Consider the following 18,930-nt stretch of genomic DNA (forward strand, 5'->3'; position numbering starts at 1 on the left):
TAACACAAAATTGAAAGTCAACTATACTTCAATAAAAAAATTTCATTAGAAATAACCTTCATTTAAAAATGAAGCTGCCCCCCTTCCTTGTGCTCCCATGGCCCACAGCACATAACTGCATCGCCCTATTTACCAGAACCGTGTATTTGCCAGGTTGGGGCTGGGGGGGTCCGTCCCTCCCACTCAGCCGTGAGCTCCTTGACATAGAGACCTTGTCTTTCCTTTCTGTATCCCCAGCAGCACGTCCCAGAACGGCAACATTCCAGTATTCCGGGAACAGTGTTTGTTACATGATTCTATAACTCGATTCCATACCCAGGGAGAAACGCTTTTCTTCTTTTCATCTCTCCTCCTTTTGGTCTGTTTGTCCTCCTTTTAGTCCTTTCTCTTTTCTGAGTCATATTCTTCCTGTTTGTCTGAGTTCCTCGGCTTTCCATGTCTCCCACCCTCTCACTGGCGATATTTATATTCATTACATGTTGAAATGACGGCATCTTGGATGTATTGAGTTAAGTAAAAATGTTATTAAAATTAATTTCACCTGTTTATTTTTACTTTTTTAACGTGACTAGAAAATTTTAAATTATAGAGGTAGCTGCTCTGGAGGGTCGTGATCCAGGCCAGTCCAGTAACGTGAGTTTGTCAGAACAGTTGTCTTTGTCTGGATTTCATGGGTCTGTCGGGCTGAAGAGCCCGGAGGCGCCGGCCCCCACGCACATAGCTCTGCCTCTGCCTCCTGCCCACCACCCACAGTTCATGACAGCGAACGGGAGGCTTTACCTTGCTTTGAAATGAGGCACAGAGATTTTTCTCTGCTGTCACAGGTATGCCTGGAACAAGAGTCCAGATGACTCTCACATTCTTTTCACTCATGAAAAGGAAACAGCAGGGTGACTCGTACATTGGAGGATACACTATTTTCTTTGGAATGTTTTAGTTCTTGCATTTTGGAACAGTTGTGGCCTCTGTTGAAAGCAACAGTGGAGTCATACTCAGCATATTTGATACGTGAAGAACTGGAAAGCTGCTCGGCGTCTCCTGCCTTCAGTGTAAGGGATGTGGGCCCATCATCCTGACCCTCTCCGATGGCAGATCCTAGGCATAAGTATTTACGGTGTATTGGCTTTTTTCTTTTTTTCAATTTAGGCTAGAAATAATGTTTTGGCTTAGAAACTCTTTGACTGAACTGTGACATAATAGGATAAGGATAATTGTGTCAAAAATAGCGTCTTGATGTCCTCCTTTGGCATTAAGAATTCCAGAGTAAGTCCGCTGTGGATCACTGAGAAGTGATCATGTTAATCAGAGGTCAGCCATCTGCGATAAGTTCTTTCCTTTTGGCGCAGAGTCGGGGGGGCCCACTCCAGTGACGGGTTGGGATGGTGAATGCAGGGCAGCTACCATCTCACGGGGGTGAGCACGTGCTGGCTATAGCCGCATAAGCCTGGGCCTGGGGGTGGAAGCCCGGACTGGCAGCCAGCAGTTTTTGTAAACAGCCGGGAGGGGGATTGTGCTGGTGGCTCCAGCTCATGCCAGTGAGAACCAGCCCGTTCGCCACTTTGGGTGGCGTGCCACAGGTGGCCAAGTGCTTCATAAGGACACAGCCAGGTCTTACGGGTCCATGTCACCTGCCTGTACCAGGGAGTTGGGCTGTGAGCCTCAGAGCTCAGACCTGGGATCTGGGAGCTGAGCAGAATAAATCTCTTGAAATCTAAACTGACATATGACATTTTAAAATTGGGAAAACAGACAGCTCTGAAAAGATTTGTAGGATTATAGCTGAATAGTTAACATGGAAGACATGTCAGAGAGAGGTTAGGAGCAGAGGTGGAATAATCCCGTGTTGATTCAGTGAGAAGCGTTGGACAAGGCATTGAATTTCCCTGTTTACCCATCTGTTTAAAAAACAAAATGGGAAAATGACATCTCCCAGAGATGTTTGGAGATTTGATTGATGTTGGTAGTGTGCCTGGATAGTTCTCATAAAGTGTCCAGTAAGAGCAAAATGTGTCATAAGAACTTAAATATCTACACAGACTAGTCTGAACCATCTTGAGTAGATAAGCAGTTCTGTGTCTTTGATCCAAGTTGTACTTATTAAGGCAACTTGTATTTTCCAAAGAAAGTTCCGTGTTACTTCCAGTTTTCTTTTGAATATCAGCTATGTACTTGGGGTCTTTAACTGTGAACTTGAGCTTCAACATGATTTATAGGCGGTCTGTCACCTATAAAGGACAGTTTACCAGTTCCAGACAGCCAGGCAGTTAAGTACACTTCAACATGCTTCTCGCTAAGGACGATGCCTTTTGCAAATATTTGAGATATTTGTTCTCAGTTGTAATTTATTAGTGAACCTGTATCCTCACAGCGGCTCGTTGGGAGATGCAGAAGACAAAGCCAGAAGGCAAACGAAATTCGTTCATTATATATCAGAAAAAGAGCTTTCACTTACCGCTCTTTGTTGGTAGACTTACTGGTATGTGTCTTTGATGCCTGTGTAATTTCACGTAGTACCACGTCTAATCATGCTGTGTAAATAATCTGACAGAATATCCCTTTACTTGGTTTTTCCTTGTGAAGAGCATACAGCACTGCCACCTTGTTGCCAAAGTTTTGTCTGATTTGAAAGTGCTTAAAAATCAAGTGAACGCCTGCTGTGAAAAAGAGCTTGCTCTCTCTCCCTCTGTCAGTACTTGCGAAAACAGGAAAACAGCGTAAAAGGAGATAGCACCATGGGACTGAATTCAATAATTAGCATAATCATGATGCTCCGTATTGTTCCCCAGGGCACGCCCCTTGGCCAGATCTCCCATTAAGAGGACACCGATGTTGTCCCAGTGAATAAATCCCCGCACACATGATGCAGATCAGCGAGTTCCTGCCCGCTGCGCCGGTGCAGTTAATTTTAGCCAGGGTTCGTTCTATGAGTTGTAAAACTGTTTACCCAAGTAGAAGTTAGCAAGCTGAAATGTGACTTCTCCGCCCCATGTGAGAGGCGTCTATTTTAGACTCAGGTTGTGTCGGTGGTCCCCAGAGAGCAGTCTTTGAAGAACTGCAGCCCCGATTTTCTTTGAAAGTACTTGTGAGTACTGGGTGAATCTTTCAGATTTCTCTTTGTTCTTTTCTCCTTAAATCTTCCTAATGTTGCTGTCGTAGTAATTTTTTATCTCTTGGGAAAACTGGGAACTCTGGGGTGGGCACTTTAGAGGCTTCTAAGAATGGTGGCGAAGGGGCTTTCCTTAAATGTATCCCTAATGCAAGAAACCTGCCTTACTCGATGTTCCCAAGAGAAAGTATGTGATTCTTACTATTTTTATCTTTGCAAAGGCAGTCTGTGGATTGTTATATACTTTATCTGCTCAGATATTTGCTTAATGGAATGGTGTGTCATTGAGCTCTATTTTCAATGGTTAGCTAACTCTTAGAGGGAAAAGAAATGTTGAAAGTGGATTCCTGTTACACTTACTGTGAGCTACAAGTTTATGTGCAGAAATAATGGGAGTGTCAAATGTAATTTTGTAAAACGTGTAGATGGACAGTTTTTGTTAAAGGACGATTTGGTGCTTAAATCCATATACTCCTAAAGAGAAGCCCTTAAAAAATAAAATGAATTTAGGAGGAAGCTTTTGGAAAGTAATTGAAATTATCTTCTGGAAGAATTCCCTAATCTTAACTGCTTTCAATGTAACAAGTCGCCGGCTTAAATTCGGACTGAAGAAAACTAAAGATTTTAATGTAGAATATTTTCAATTAAGTCTGAATCACCTTGCTTAGTTCAAAGTGTGTTTTAATTCAGAAGACTCTGACTTCATGCCAAACAACTTGCTTATGACACAGAACCTGGCAGGAATTTCTTTATCAATTAATACGTAAATTATCTCCCCCCTGGGAATGTTGATTTTAATGAAACAGTTCTAACGGGGTAGTAGCTGCTCCCAGGCGTTAGGGCTCCATCATCTGTGGGCCGGGAGGAAGGCTTGCCCTCAGATGCCATTTTCCATTTGGAAAGCTGCATTTAAAGACTTCTTTGTTAGTATGTATTGTCTGATTTTAAATCCGAACAACCCAAGGTGCCAACAATGAAAGGAAATGTTTCAGTGGTACATTTAGTAGGAAAAGAATGTAAGATGGGAAAATAGAACTGAGTTCTTGGGCTATTTTTAGAAATAAACTTTTTTTTTTTTTAAACTTAAGTCTTTTTATTGAGTAGAAGAGAAACTTGCCATCCGGATTCATTGTAATTATAACAGAGAAGTCTGTAATGTCATCTTCAGCAGTTAAAGCGACTTTGTTCCAGGATATTCTTCAGAATATATACTTTTATCCAAAGAGAGTAACTGTTCTTACTTTCGACTGTTAATAAGGCACCATCAGAGTCTCAGTGGAGTGTTTCTAGAGGTATACTGTGGTTGCGTATTAGATCCTTTTCAAGCTATTATTCATCCGCTCAATTGTAGTTTAGTCCTGCAAAAAAGAAAAGCTGTTTAAGACTTATCCATGTTTTTAATTTAACAGAAGGAAGTTTCCCAAGGTGTTTTTACTACAAGGAAGCGTATGTTCTTTTAGGAGGAGTTACTAAAATGCTCGTAGACACTCTCCGAGTGTTTGCTTTTGTGATTTATGCGCTTTGAGAGAGTGATCTAGGCCAGGAGGTGATGTCAGTGTCAGGGTGGGAATTTCTCCTGTTTGCTGGAGCCTCGATTCTCCTCCTGCGGCTCACCCTGGGGGGGGGCTGGTAAAGGGACAGTGGTCTCGGTGCCCTCCTGAGAAGAGGCTCTGTTGACTACTTGTGACCTTGGCCGTGACCAATCACAGTGAGCTCAACCTAGAGTCACCAACAGGGGGTCCAGATGCTGAGAAACATGGGCAGCTTTGTGGCCTGTGGAAGGAGCCCGGGACCCGTGGTTTCAGCCGTGTGCCGGGCACACCTGAGCCTGCTGCACTTAACTTTGTACAGGTGTGACCTCCAGCCCTGTTTAAGCTGCTCTCCCTGGCAGCCCGCCCTTCTGTCCTAGTCCTTTCCCCCTTAAAATAGTTACAGCCCCAGAGGCTCTGACAGAGTAACTCCTGATTACAGTAGATTTCTTTTACTGTGACCTCATTCCTAGAGAAGAGTCTTCTGCTCTGAAGCTTTGAGGGGTTTTCAGGGAAGTGGAGAGGAACGTTTTCTCTGGCTCCCCTTCATCCACCTGCGGTTTTTAATAGGTAACTGTGTGGCTAGACTTACATTATCTAACAGGTTGCCTTTTGGTTGGGAGCCTAATGCATGTGCTCAGTGATCACACTTCTAGAATGTTCTTTCAGAAGGGACTCTTGCAGGAATAGGATTTGATACATTGAGTTCCGGATGAAAGGAGCAGTGAGCAGAGGGGTGTCTTCAGCGCTGCCTGTCTTGGGCACAAGTGTATGGTAATAGGATCTGGCCCTCGGCAGGAATGCCGATTGCTTCTGGAAATGCTGGGACGGCTGTTACTATTTAGCATGTATTAAGCACCCCCAGAGCCATACAATGCACAAAGAAAGCATAGTTCCTACTCTCAAAGAGCCCACATGCTCAAATTAGGCGGGACAGAGCCTGGGCCGCGACTTGCACACTGAGTAAACCTGCAGAGCAAGGAATAGAAGGAGGGAAAGGAAGACAAATGGGGAGGGTCGGGGGTCACCCGTGGGCTGCTTTCAGTCCATCTGGGCTTCCGCCTTGTAGGATTCAGGCAGCCGGCAGTGCCACGGGGCCCTGCTTCCCTGTCTCTTCCAGCAGCTGGGGAAGTGATGGAGGTAAGAGGGGGATGGCCCCCAGGGCCTGATCCACAACCGCAGGTCTCTGGGACGATTCCCCACGCAGGGAAGGAGATCAGGAGTTTCACCTGCACCTGGAAAGGGACTGTTTATTAGTCTATAAAGGAGGAAACTTGATACTGCATAAAAGCGGTATAATAAAAGTAATAAAAAAGCGGTATAATAAAAGTAAGGGGCATCTTTCTCCACAGAGTGATGTCTGGATGGAAACCTGAATTTGGGTTCCCGATTTTCTCTCCCTCTTAAACTGATACACGATTGAACAAGTTACTTCATCCCCAATCTGGTTGGGGATGTCGAGTCAACAGTTGTGTTAGTTAGAGAAGTGCTCTGAGCTTCTCTGAAGAAAGGCGTTTCGAAGGTCAACTCAGCATTACTGCAGCCTGTAACGGTGTCAGAAGGGCAGGAATCAGAGGGAGTAACAAGGCAAGCTCGGGTATTGGAGGTTAATAAAAGGAGGATGTGGTATGAATCTGTGAGTCATTTTCCCTTTATACTCAACCTCATCCCATCTCTGACTAAGGTTCCGGGTCTAGTTCACGGCTCCACAACTAAAAGGGACTTGGAGAGATCCCAACAGAAAACCTCACAAATGATTAAAGGGTTGGAAAATGATGCCTCTAATAAGATGTTAGGGAATTTCTGTTATTTAGGCTGAAGGGAAAAAAATGACCAGGGGACTCTTGGATTGTTATTCCAGTGTCTGTGTGCCTCTGGACCAGGGGACGATGGCCAGCTAGTATCCAGTTCTGTTGAGGATGTAAGGGTTCGGTCCAGTAAGGGTTCAGTTAGAACCGTGGTCCTCAATGTGTGGTCCTAGTACCCTCAGCATCAGTACCACCTGGGAGCTTGTGAGAAATGCATATTCTCAGGCCCCACCCAAGACCTGTTGATTCAGAAACTGTGTGGGTGGGACCCAGCAATCTGGGTTTAGCTAGCCCCCCAAGTGATTCGGATGAAGTTGGAGGACCACTAGATGAGGTACAAAGACGAGTATTACAAAATGGGGAACTTGGGTACTGGAAAATGTAAACGGTTTTCCTGAAGTCATCTAAAAATGGGTTTATATTTGTCTGCAGTGTTTTCAATATTCTGTCTGAAGTCAGGAGTTAAATGACCTGTCAGAGCCCCCTCTAGCCCTAACTTTGCGCTGGATTTCCTCTGTCACTGAGAGAAGACTAATAATTACCCAGGATAATTTTGCAATTACTTTTCTGAACTCAGTAGTTAAGACAGTGCCCGTTTCAGATGAGGAACAGATGAGATATTGTGGTAGAAGTCATATTGTGTTTTATCTCCTGCCTTTGCTCTATCACAGTGTCATTAAATAGACTGTCTGCTCCCCGTGTGACTTCTCAGCAGCCACCTGGGGGCAAGTTTGGGCAGCTGTGAAAATGGGGAGCCCCTTGATGTTGGCCCATGACCCCTCTGTGCCACAGACTGCTGTGACAGTCCCCATTTCAGGGGGGACTCTTCCCCATTTCAGAAGAAGCGTGGGGACGGGGCAGTGTGATGCCAGCCCATCTTCCCAACTCTGTCCCTTCTGCCTGCAGGATGCCATCCCTCGTGCCTGCACGGGGAGTTCCACCTGCCACCTGGAAGCTGGGGACAGGGGGACCTAAATATATTGTGGTAGTGGGTCTCCCTTAGAGCCGGAGGATAGGGGCCTGTTTATCCTGTTGTTTTGTATCCGCAGCAGACAACCAACGGGACACCTAGTAGGCACTTAACACAAATACCTAGTGAATTATTCTGTTGCACCGTCCAAGGCCACAGGTGCGCCGCCCTTGCCCATGTAATTAATGATCTCGAATCGGGCAGCTGGCAGTTCTGACCCTCCCCAGTCCAGGTACTTATTCCTAAGAGTCCCTCTCCTCCCCGCGCAGCCCCCCATTTTGCACATAATAAAAATGCATCTTGGGCTTCCCTGGTGGCGCAGTGGTTGGGAGTCCGCCTGCCGATGCAGGGGACGTGGGTTTGTGCCCCGGTCGGGGAAGATCCCACATGCCGCGGAGCGGCTGGGCCCGTGAGGCATGGCCGCTGAGCCTGCGCATCCGGAGCCTGTGCTCCGCAACGGGGGAGGCCACAACAGTGAGAGGCCCGCGTACCGCAAAAAAAAAAAAAAAAAATTCATCTTAATTTAGTTGTCTTTGCCCTTTTGTGTATTTTTCCTTTGTACTTTTGCTTGATGGAGTTGTCTGGGGTTGAAAACAAACTACGGAGAGTGTGTCTGTTACACTTTGTATAGCGTTTAGGACAATCTGAGCTTCCTGTGATCAGAGTGAAGAAAGGGTTCTCTGAGGACATGTTTTGCCAGTGTTGCCTAGAAAGTGTCACACCTGGATCACACTGTTGTCCCCAGAGAGGCCACGTCCTGCCTTAGCCAGGCTCTGAGGCCCTCAGAGCTCAGCGCTGAGAACTGGGATAGTGGCATCCTTAGCTTTCATAGCTGCTCTTTATCACACATTTGCAGAGTATTCAACATTCCTTCAAGTGAGGGCAGTCTGGTGCAGACTTGTTTGCCTTGTCATGGGAGACAGAGGGTGAAGGTGGCAGGTGAGTATTCCAAGGCTGTCACTGAGTCTTCAGACCTCGTTATGTTGGAAAAACCTGACTTCTCAGACATGAGGCCGCGTGTGCTGTCACGTTCTACATCTACGCACAGAGTATGTGAGACCTGGTCCCTGTGGTGGTTGCACACAGAGAGGACAGGTTTGTCTTAGTGATTCAGAGAGCAGAGACGGCTGACTTCTAACGCCCTGGATCAGTCTCTGAATAGAAAATACTGTCTTTAAAACCCCTGAACTCTCAATAACTATATATCCAGTAGAGGAAATCCAAATGGCTGCTTGATTTGGTTCTTCATGGTAGCAGGCAAAAGGCTATTTTCGTTTCTGTGCAAAGAGAAATGACAAAATAGTCTTCTTGGGTATTTCGCCCTGGCAAAAGTAATTTTGTTTCTAAAATCAGTCATATCTAGTCCTCAGATGTGTCATTAAAAATGAGAGTGGTGGGACTTCCCTGGTGGCGCAATGGTTTAAGAGTCTGCCTGCCAGTGCAGGGGACACGGGTTCGAGCCCTGGTCCGGAAAGATCCCACATGCCGCGGAGCAACTAAGCCCGTGCGCCACAACTACTGAGCCTGCGCTCTAGAGCCCACGAGCCACAACTACTGAGCCCACGTGCCACAACTACTGAAGCCTGCGCGCCTAGAACCCGTGCTCCGCAACAAGTGAAGCCACCGCAATGAGAAGCCCGTGCACTGCAACGAAGAGTATTCCCCGCTCGCCACAACTAGAGAAAGCCGGTGTGCAGCAACAAAGACCCAACACAGCCAAAAGTAAATTAATTAATTAAAAAAATTTTTTTAAAAATGAGAGTGGTTAAGTGGTTTGGGATTAACTTTGTCTCATGGTAGTTGTTGAGTCAAAAAATTTAACTTCTTTGAAAGGAGAGGAAAAAAAAACTCCTTAGCTGGTTATTAGACTACACAAGAATTACCTAATAATTCATAAAAGATCCCCAGAGACAACCAAAAAAGGTACAGGTTAAATAATTTATGGTGTTGCTATATAATGCAACACACTGCAGCCATTTGAAATGAAGATGTTGGATGTACATGGAGTAAAACTAGCAGGTTACAGAAAACGTGTATCACCTCATTTTTTGAATGGAAGGCATTTTTAAATGGGCTAATGGCTTTAATTCCTGTTTTAAAAGGAAGGCATTTATATGTACATAAAAAAAGAACGCAGTGCACCAAATATAAACAGTAGTTATCTGTAGGAGATGAGCTCATGCATGATGTTTCTCCCCCTGGCTTTTTGGTTACCTGTATTTTAGACATTTTTTCTTCAACAAGCATATATTACTTATGTAATAATGAAAAACTTTCTTTTCAAAAAGGAACTGTTGTAATTAATTTCTTTTTAATAAATTTATTTATTTATTTATCTTTGGCTGCATTGGGTCTTCGTTGCTGCGCGCGGGCTTTCTCCAGTTGCAGCAAGCCTGGGCTGCTCTTCGTTGCGGTGCGTGGGCTTCTCATTGAGGCGGCTTCTCATTGCGGAGCATGGGCTCTAGGCACATGGGCTTCAGTAGTTGTGGCACAGGGGCTCAGTACTTGTGGCTCACGGGCTCTAGAGCACAGGCTCAGTAGTTGTGGTGCATGGGCTTAGTTGCTCCGCGGCATGTGGGATCTTCCCGGACCAGGGATCGAACCCGTGTCCCCTGCATTGGCAGGAGGATTCTTAACCACTGTGCCACCAGGGAAGCCCTGTAACTCATTTTTATTTTGACTTCTATATTTTATTTAATTCACCAGTGGCCTCCCAGTGGCTTACATAATTAATGCCTACCCCTGTGGATAAAACTAGTACAGCAAAATGTACACAGAAACAATGGTCATTTTGCAGTGGTGGGCTAGGAACATTGTTCCTTGCCTTACTTTCTCCTTTTCCGTATTTACCAAAATTTTTATATGCATGCATATTATTTTTACAGTGGAAAACTGTAAGGCAGAGACTTGAGATCTTGTTTCTTGGGAAGAGGCCCTCATAGGCTGATGTGTAGCAGTTACCAGTGAAGGTTGATCCTGTTAATTCTGCAGTGTGAAGGGCATTCGGCAGGGGTCTGCTGTCACTGCTGGGTGCTCTGGAGGTTCTGTGAACTCTCACATGAATGTCAAATGGGCCAGGGTCTCAGGTTCAGTGTTATGTGGAGAGCAAAGGCAGGGAGCTGGGGAATCCAGCATATTTTATAAAGTCATTAAAATGGTGTGCCTGGTGTTACGATTACCCACTTAAGTTTTGTCAGGGGCCATCCTGGATCACAGATCCATAGTAGTGGGTGGTAGAACCATGTGCTGGGGGCCTCGGGTAGCGTTTCCACAGTACTTAACCGTGTGGTATCTGCGTGTATCTCAGCAGCGTTTACTGAGGTGAGTGATGGCCCTGTAGGAGAGCACCGGCTGTCTTAGTTACTTCTGCCACAGGCTGCCAGGATGTCCCTGTGGCCTTAATCAGAAGGCTGTTTTGGGGAGGTGTTTTGGTACGGGTGGCCGTTGATTTAAGAAAGTCTTGAGCAGAAGCAGGAGACCTCCCTTTCTACCCGCTTTGTATGGTGAGTCGAGAGGGTAAGTCTTTTGATGGTTATGTAAAGGGCCTCTCATTTCGGTCTATTCCTAAGCCTCGGCCCAAATGAGTGGATCCATCCCCACGTTCACTTGAAGACGGAGGTCTGGACTGAGATTCAGTTGAATCCACTTTCAATGGGACTGATACCTTAAGCTTAATTTAAAGCCAAAGAGCTTTGAGAAACCAGAAGGAATCTAGGATCCTGTACAACCATGTTTTGACCTAGTCTTTGGTTCAGAACCTTTGTTACTCATCAGGAGTGTTTCCTGGAATCCTGAGAACAGAGAAAGCTGGTTTTTCAAGTTTCGTTCCTACTGTTTTTATCCTTACAAGGAGCATTCTTCTCCTCATCCTCTCTTTCCTTTCTTCATCATCTTTGTCTCTTTCTCCTGCACTTACACAGTAGGAATAATCTCGTAGTCCTTCTCCACACTCTTGCCTCCCTGAGGAAGTAAAGGCACATCTCCCATGGGTTTATCTTCATTTTTGCTGGGCAGGGGAGGGGAAGAGAGCAGTGGGTGAACCGTTTAACCCAGATAGTCAGACACTCAGTGGATGGAGCCCTGTTCCCAGTGAGGACCGTGGAGGCCACTTACGCACATCCTTGCCACCAAGTGGTTCCAACTTCAGTGAGACACAGAGCTATCCGCACACAGCGAGAGCACAGATGTGTATCAAGATGAATAAGCAGGTGGTCACAGTTTGATTAATAGAAGGCTTTGCCAGTTGAGTGGCACAAAGGAAGAAAGAGAGCATCTTTTTAAAAGGGGTAAAGCAGGGACTTCCCTGGAGGCGCAATGGTTAAAAATCCATCTGCCAATGCAGGGGACACAGGTTCGAGCCCTACTCTGGGAAGATCCCACATGCCGCAGAACAAGTAAGCCCGTGCGCCACAACTGCTGAAGCCCGTGTGCCTAGAGCCTGTGCTCTGCAACAAGAGAAGCCACCGCAACGAGAAGCCCGCGCACTGCAACAAAGAGTAGCCCCCGCTTGGCGCAACTAGAGAAAGCCTGCGTGCAGCAACGAAGACCCAACACAGCCAAAAATAAATAAATGAATTTATAAAAAAATAAAATAAAATAAAATAAAAGGGATAAAGCAGATAAAAGTATTTTGTGAAACTATAGGCTACATTAGAAAAGGCAAGAAACTTGTGGCTGTCGAGGGAAAGGGTGACTTTTGTAAGAGCAAGAGAATGAATCTTGGCTTAAAAATTTGGACTGAGTTTCTTCCTTTTTGTTTTTTTGTTTGTTCATTCCCTTTTTGTTTTGTTTGTTTTTGCCTTTACTCTGAAGATTAAAAGCAAAAATGAGAGTAGCGAGGTGGTTGGGAGTTATAAATGAGCTCATCTACTGTCGTAAAGGTTTAAAAAGAAAAAGAGGGATTGCTTTCAACTTGACCTGAAATTAAAGTGGCGGCTGGTGTGGGAAGAGAGGCTCGCTGAGCTGTTCTGTCACTGTGTGCCTCAGCCTGCTGTGCAGACTTGGGGATCCCTGGGGACCCGGCAGGCAGTGCGTCCAGCCTCGCACCCCGTCTGTCAGCCCCGATTTTTGCCATCTCTACTTTTGTATACATTCGCTTGATTTTTCTGGATCTTTAAGTCTCAGTGTCTTCAGGCTCTGTGGGCCTTGTCAGTAACAATTAAGGAAATCCAGAATTTTTACTTGAAGAAAAATGACGAGACCTAATCCAGAAGAGACTTCTTGGGTCAGGTATAAAAGCTCGACCTTATCATACTAACTATTAAGCATTAGAAGGCTATGGATTTTTAAGTTTAGTTTGTATTGTGTTCTGAGAAGAAATGACCCCCAGTAGGCAATAGTATAATAAGAAAGATTTTGTTTTCTGTCCCCCTATTAATTATTAAGTACTGAACTTTTAAGAACCCAAATGATCACATTGGATTCAGCTGTGTACAGCAGTACAGGTGTCGAGGTATCTTTTCTTAAAAGGCAAATCCAGTCACTTAAAAATTTACATACAGTAAAGTTCGTTTTTTCTGGTGTACAGTGGTATGAGGTTTTACACATGCTCAGGTTTTTATGGCCACCAGCACAGCCAGGATACATAATAATTCCAACTCCTGTGCAGCTCCTTTATATTCAGACCTTCCCACCGTCCCTTGCTCTCTGAACTGTGAAAGCAGTCTCTAAGCCCCAAACGTCATGGTAGAGGGTGAAAATCTAACTAGCTAAGGAGACTTAAGCACAACCTTTGACCAGTAAGTGTCTTATGCTGTCCCATGGGTGATCCCTAGCAAACCAGACTAAAGTATATAAAAGGGAGAAATATCTGAGGAGAGCCATCAACAGCTGTACCCTGTAGGGAAAGCAGACTTACACAGAATTAGTCCAGCCAAGTAAACAAACAAACAGATAACCTCTGGTGGGGAGGGAGTAACCAGTAACCAGAGTTGCTACAATATATTATCTAAAAATGTCCATTTTTCAACAGAAAATTATGGGACATGTTAGAGAAACTGGGCAGTAGAGACTGCTTTTGGAGGGGCCCGGTTACTGAACTTAGCAGACAAAGACTTCAAAGAAGCTATTATTTTATTTTCTTAGTTCAAAAACTAAAAGAAACCATTCTTAAAGAATTAAAGGAAAGTGTGGGAGCAGTGACTCATCGCATAGATAGAGACTATCCTTAAAGAGATAGAAATGATAAAAAAAAAAAAAAGAACCAAATGTAGATACTACACCAAAAGCAAAAGCAGCAAAAGTAAGGACAGATAAACTGGACGACCTCAAAATTAAAAGCTCTGCACATCGAAGGACACGATCGGTAGAGTGAAAAGCCAACCTAGAGAGTGGGAGAAAGCATTTGTAAATCATGCATCTGATAAAGGGTTATTATCCAAAATACAAATGTGTAAAAAACTCCTACAACAACAGCAAAAAACAACCTGGTTCAAAAATGGGCAAAGGACTTAAATAGACATTTCTCCAAAGAAGATTTACAGATGGCCAGCAAGCACATGAAGAGATGCCCAACATCACTAATCATTAGGGAAATGAAAAGCAAAATCACAGTGAGACATATCACCTCACGCCCCTATTAAAAAACAAAATAAAATAGAAAATAATATGTTGGTGAGCATGTGGAGAAATTGGAACCTTTGTGCACTGCTAGGGGAATGTACAGTGGTGCAGCTGCGGTACAAAACAGTATGGCAGTTCCTCAAAAAATTAAAACCAGAATCGCCATACGACCCAGCAATCCCACTTCTGGGTGTATACCCGAAAGAATTGAAAGCAGGGACCTGAAGAGGTATTTGTACACCCATTTTAATAGCATTATTCACAATAGCCAAGAGGTAGAAGCAACCTAGAGGTCTATCAGCAGATGAATGGATAAACAAAATGTGGTCTATACATACAATGGACTATTACTCAGCCTAAAACATGGAAGGAAATTCTGACACATACTACAGCATGGGTGCACCTTGAAGACATTATGCTAAGTGAAATGGAGACCGTCACAAAAAGACAAATACTGTATGATGTCACTCATATGATAGAGTAGTCAAATTCATAGAGACAGAAGGTAAAATGGTGGTTGCCAGGGAGAATGGAAAAGTATTGTTTAATGGGTACAGAGTTTCCGTTTGAGATTAAAAGTTCCGTAGATGGGTGATTGGGATGTTTGCACAATAATGTGAATGTACTTAATGTCGCTGAACTATACACTTAAAAATGGTTAAATGGTAAATTTTATGTTTATTTTAACCACAATTAAAACACTTTTTTAAAGTGGAAAAGTACAGTAGCCAAAATGAAAAACTCATTGGGGGCTGCACCGTGGATTTGAGTTGTCAGAAGAAGGAATCAGCAAACTTGAAGATAGAATGACAGAGATTATCTGGTCTGAGGAACTGAAAGAGAGAAGAATGAAGAAAAATGAACAGAACCTCAGAAAAAGATAGCCCACTGTTAAGTGTCACAATGGGAATACCAGAAGTAGAAGAGAGAGAAAGGGGCAGAAGAAACACTCGAAGAAGTCATGGCTGACAGCTTCCCCAAGCTGATGAAAGACACTAACCTACACACCCGAAATGCTTAACAAACGCCAACGAGGATAAACACAAAGAGATCCACACCCAGACATATTATAGTCAAAATTTTGAAAGTGAGAAAATCGGAAAGCAGCAAGGGAGAAGTGACCTGGGGAGTATGAGGGAAGCCCACCAAGACTATAGCTGACGTCTCATCAGGAACAGTGGAGGCCTGCAGGCAGTGAGAAGACGTGTGAAAGTGCCGAGAGAGTCCTGCATCCTGCAGAGCTGTCTTTCAAAATAAAAGCATTCCCAAGTAAATGAAAACTGAGAGAATCCCCTCCTAGCAGATCTGCCTTACAAGAAATGCTAAAAGAAGTTCATTAGGCTGAAAGGAAGTGACACAAGACAGCAATTTGAATCCACACACGAACTCCAGTAAAGGTAATTAAGTAGGTAATGATAAAAGACAGTATAATTACATATTTTTCTTCTCTTAACTGATTTAAAACATCACTAAAGAGTAGCTTATATCTGGTTGCTTTCTGGTTGTTTTAAGAAAGCTCTTTATGTTCATATCAAAGCATCCTCCCCAGCTCTAAGTTTTCTGAAGGAAAAATTGAGGCAAAGGGAGCTAGTGACTTGCCCAAGAAAGTTTATCTTAATCATGCACAAGGAATGAAGTGCCGGGAGCATTCTCAGAATTGGGAAATAATTTTCAAAGAAACCTTATAAGCTGTCTTATCTCTCTTATATTTTTTAACTTCTGTCTCCGTGGTTCTTTGAAGGTGATATCAAGTAAATGCTTCTGGTTTCTTAATTTAGTAACAAGACTTTAATTTCATAGTCTCAGAGATATGAAGAACTGCTAAATTTTCACCTGACTTACCAACCAGATGAACGATTTATGGCTTTATTGCCTTGTTCAGGCTGCTTACACTGTATTTTGCACTTGATGGTGGAAGTGAATCGTTTGCAGCCTTCTGATGAGGCACTTCAGAGCCTTGAACAGACTTTGCTACATCACAAAAAGTCCGACTAAATCATTTTAATAGTTATCTGTCCTCTCTTGCTTCTGCTGCCTAAGAACTATTGCTTAAGAACCTCTGGAATGAGAACAAGAAATATGGGGCTATAAGTTGAGCATGGAGAATACTTAAGATAATAATCTTCATCTATCAACTCTTCTATTTATACTAATGTTCCATTAATAGAAATAATACGTAGTGGTATCAGGAATCAATGTTTTTGTGTCATTCCCATTTTTATTGAGCTTCCATTATACTTGGAACAGAATTAGCAAATAAATATGTAAGAACCAAGATATCTATTTATATACATAGTTCCATTTTAAACTGTGGCTGAAGGGAAAGTATTTCCCTAATATAGTTCCTGGAACTTAGCCAAGCAGCCCAACACTTCAGGGCACAGAACTGGAACAAGTGATCCTAGGTTTGCCAGTTGATAGAAGGGATGTTAAGTGGTTTGCTCGTGAAAATGCATCTAGTTTTGGTTATGAGTGAAGAAAAAACTTTACCTAGAATATTTGGAGGGAATCTGTCTATAGTGCCTACAGAAAGGGAAAAACGCTCAGGAGCCACTTCTGTCTTGGAGTGGGAGAAAATGTGTAAAGCTCAGCTATTCTAGTCCCTGGCTTTCAAGCACTATTGCACCTAAAACGCTCCGCAAGATGGTAATAATCTATTTTTCAAATCTTCACTGCAAGTAATTCCACATTTCCAGTGGGAGCTTATTGCAGTGTGTGGCAACCCATTCAGTTACAAAGTTTTTTCCTCCTGATCGTAGTTTTTCTTACTACAATGAAAGACTTTTTTTTTTTTTAATTGGGGTATAATTGCTTTACAGTGTTGTGTTAGTTTCTGCTGTATAACAAAGTGAATCAGCTCTATGTATACCTATATCGTCTCCTTCTTGGACCTCCCTCCCACCCCCTAGCCCCCATCCCACCCGTCTCGGTCGTCACAGAGCCCTGAGCTGAGCTCCCTGTGCTATACAGCAGATTCCCACTAGCTATCTATTTTACTTACACATGGTAGTGTATTTATGTCAAACCTAATCTCGTAATTCGTCTCACCGTCCCCTTCCCCCTCTGTGTTCACATGTCCGTCCTCTACGTCTACGTCTCTATTCCTGCCCTGCAAATGGGTTCGTCTGTACCATTTTTCTAGGTTCCACATGTATGCATTAATATACGATACTTGCTTTTCTCTTTCTGGCTTACTTCACTCTGCATGACAGACTCTAGGTCCATCCACGTGTCTACAAATGACCCAATTTCGTTCCTTTTTATGGCTGAGTAATATTCCATTGTATGTATGTGCCACATCTTGTTTATCTATTCACCTGTCGTTGGAAAGAGTGTTTGCTGTATCTCCAACTGGGTAAAGAGTGGCTGATAATGTATTTCCTTTTGGTAACCTTTTCATGGAATCACTGAATTATCCGTTTAAAATGGAAATAATAGGTAGGGGCTCTGTTGCTCTAACCCACCACTCAGTCATTCAGATCCCATTTGAACACCTCCAGGAAACTAACACTTATGCCTCCTGAGGCCGTCTTTCCGTTTCTAAGAAATATTTTTCATGTAAGTCATGTAGGACCTCCTAAATCTTCCCTTCTTCTGGCCAAATCATCCTAACTCCTTTAACTTTTAATTCATTTGAATTAATTTTGCTTTTATTTCTTCATCCTTTAAAAAATATTTTTACTGACTAGGTTTAGACAGTGCCTTCCCAGGGAGCAAAAGGCTGTGTGGAAAACATCTGAATAACACACACGCTTTATGAGCCAACAAGACATTTAAATGTCAGAATGACAAAAATGCAGGAGGGAGAGTGAATATATCCGGAATGAGGCCTGGTACAGAAGAGCTGAGCCCACAGGCTCTGCAGTGGAAACTGTAGCTAGAGGACCAAAATAAGTTTGTTCATGTTCCATAAATTCATGAAGGCCGTTGACTGCACTGCTCAGGAGAGGGTCAGAAATTTCCACTCCCTCTCCCCACAGGACAATCCTGTGGTTCATAGTTCCAGGCTAAACTGCCTCTTCCCGGCCCTGTGGTCTCTGGATGATGTAAAATAATGGAGCTGGACAGCACTTGAGACATCAGCTGACCCTGAAAACGTTCCAGGGTGCAGGCTCTGCAGCCTTCTTGGTAGCCCGCTCTCTTTATCACCCTCTGCTCTTTCCCCATGGTCTCTGCCTCCCACCCCTGGCTGAGGCCAGGACCTCAAGGTATCCCACCCCCCCGGGGTCAGGAGTAGTGTCATTAAGAAAGCCCGATGCATGTCAGCCAGGGGCATCACTTCTGCTGCCTTCACACGGGTTTCGTTTGAGCGCCGCCTACACAGTAAGTGGGTAATCACAACCTGTACTCTCAGGACAGTCACATCTTCAGAAGGACCAAAATTGGAATAGATAACTTCTAAAAGTCCCTTCAGTTCGAATGTTTTATGATTCTCTAATTCTGTGAACCAAGATAGGCTAAAAGAGTTAATCATAGGTTGTTTCTTGTAAACATTAACCTCAACTACTGTGAAGTACTTGGACCATCAGGAAATTGCTTTATTCTTTGGGTTAAGTTCAGTCCTGATGGCCAAAACCTCCAGAGGAGCATGAGAAGGATGAAGAAAGAATCCAGAGAAAGAGCAAGTGTGACCGAGGAGGAACCTTTAGACTCTTGCACATCGAGGCCCCAAACCATGCAGAGACCTATTCACCGAGGGCTCAGACACCAGAACGAAGGGACAGCCTTGAAAGTGAAAAACAAAGATAAGATAAATGAAGAGAACAGAAGACGTATTCTGCATCTTAAGTTGTGGGTTGTAAGGAAGAAAGAATTGTCTGAGAGGCCTAGGCTGAAAACAGACAGATTCATATGAAATTCATTTTCTTTACTAGGAAAAACTAAGCATATTTTGGTTGTACATGCCTAACTTTTAAAAAGAAGTACTTTTCTTTGTAGTGTTTGAAGGTTTTTTTT

General features: G+C 43.7%; 1 protein-coding gene across 7 annotated transcripts in view; it reads left to right on the forward strand.

Annotated features, from left to right (window-relative positions):
• SLC20A2 (solute carrier family 20 member 2) overlaps window positions 1-18,930 on the forward strand; it is a 104,419-nt gene that overhangs the window by 28,067 nt on the left and 57,422 nt on the right. The window contains exon 1 of one of the 7 annotated variants that reach the window (XM_067721536.1): window positions 821-3,082. The exons of 5 other annotated variants lie outside the window; for them this stretch is intronic. The gene's annotated coding sequence lies outside the window, so the exon portion shown is untranslated. Of the gene's footprint in view, window positions 1-820; window positions 3,083-18,930 lie in introns of those variants that run through there. One more of the 7 variants, XM_067721530.1, reaches the window with a different exon arrangement.

The sequence above is a fragment of the Pseudorca crassidens genome, chromosome 21 (assembly GCF_039906515.1).
Source record: "Pseudorca crassidens isolate mPseCra1 chromosome 21, mPseCra1.hap1, whole genome shotgun sequence".
In the NCBI taxonomy this organism is placed as follows: domain Eukaryota; kingdom Metazoa; phylum Chordata; class Mammalia; order Artiodactyla; family Delphinidae; genus Pseudorca; species Pseudorca crassidens.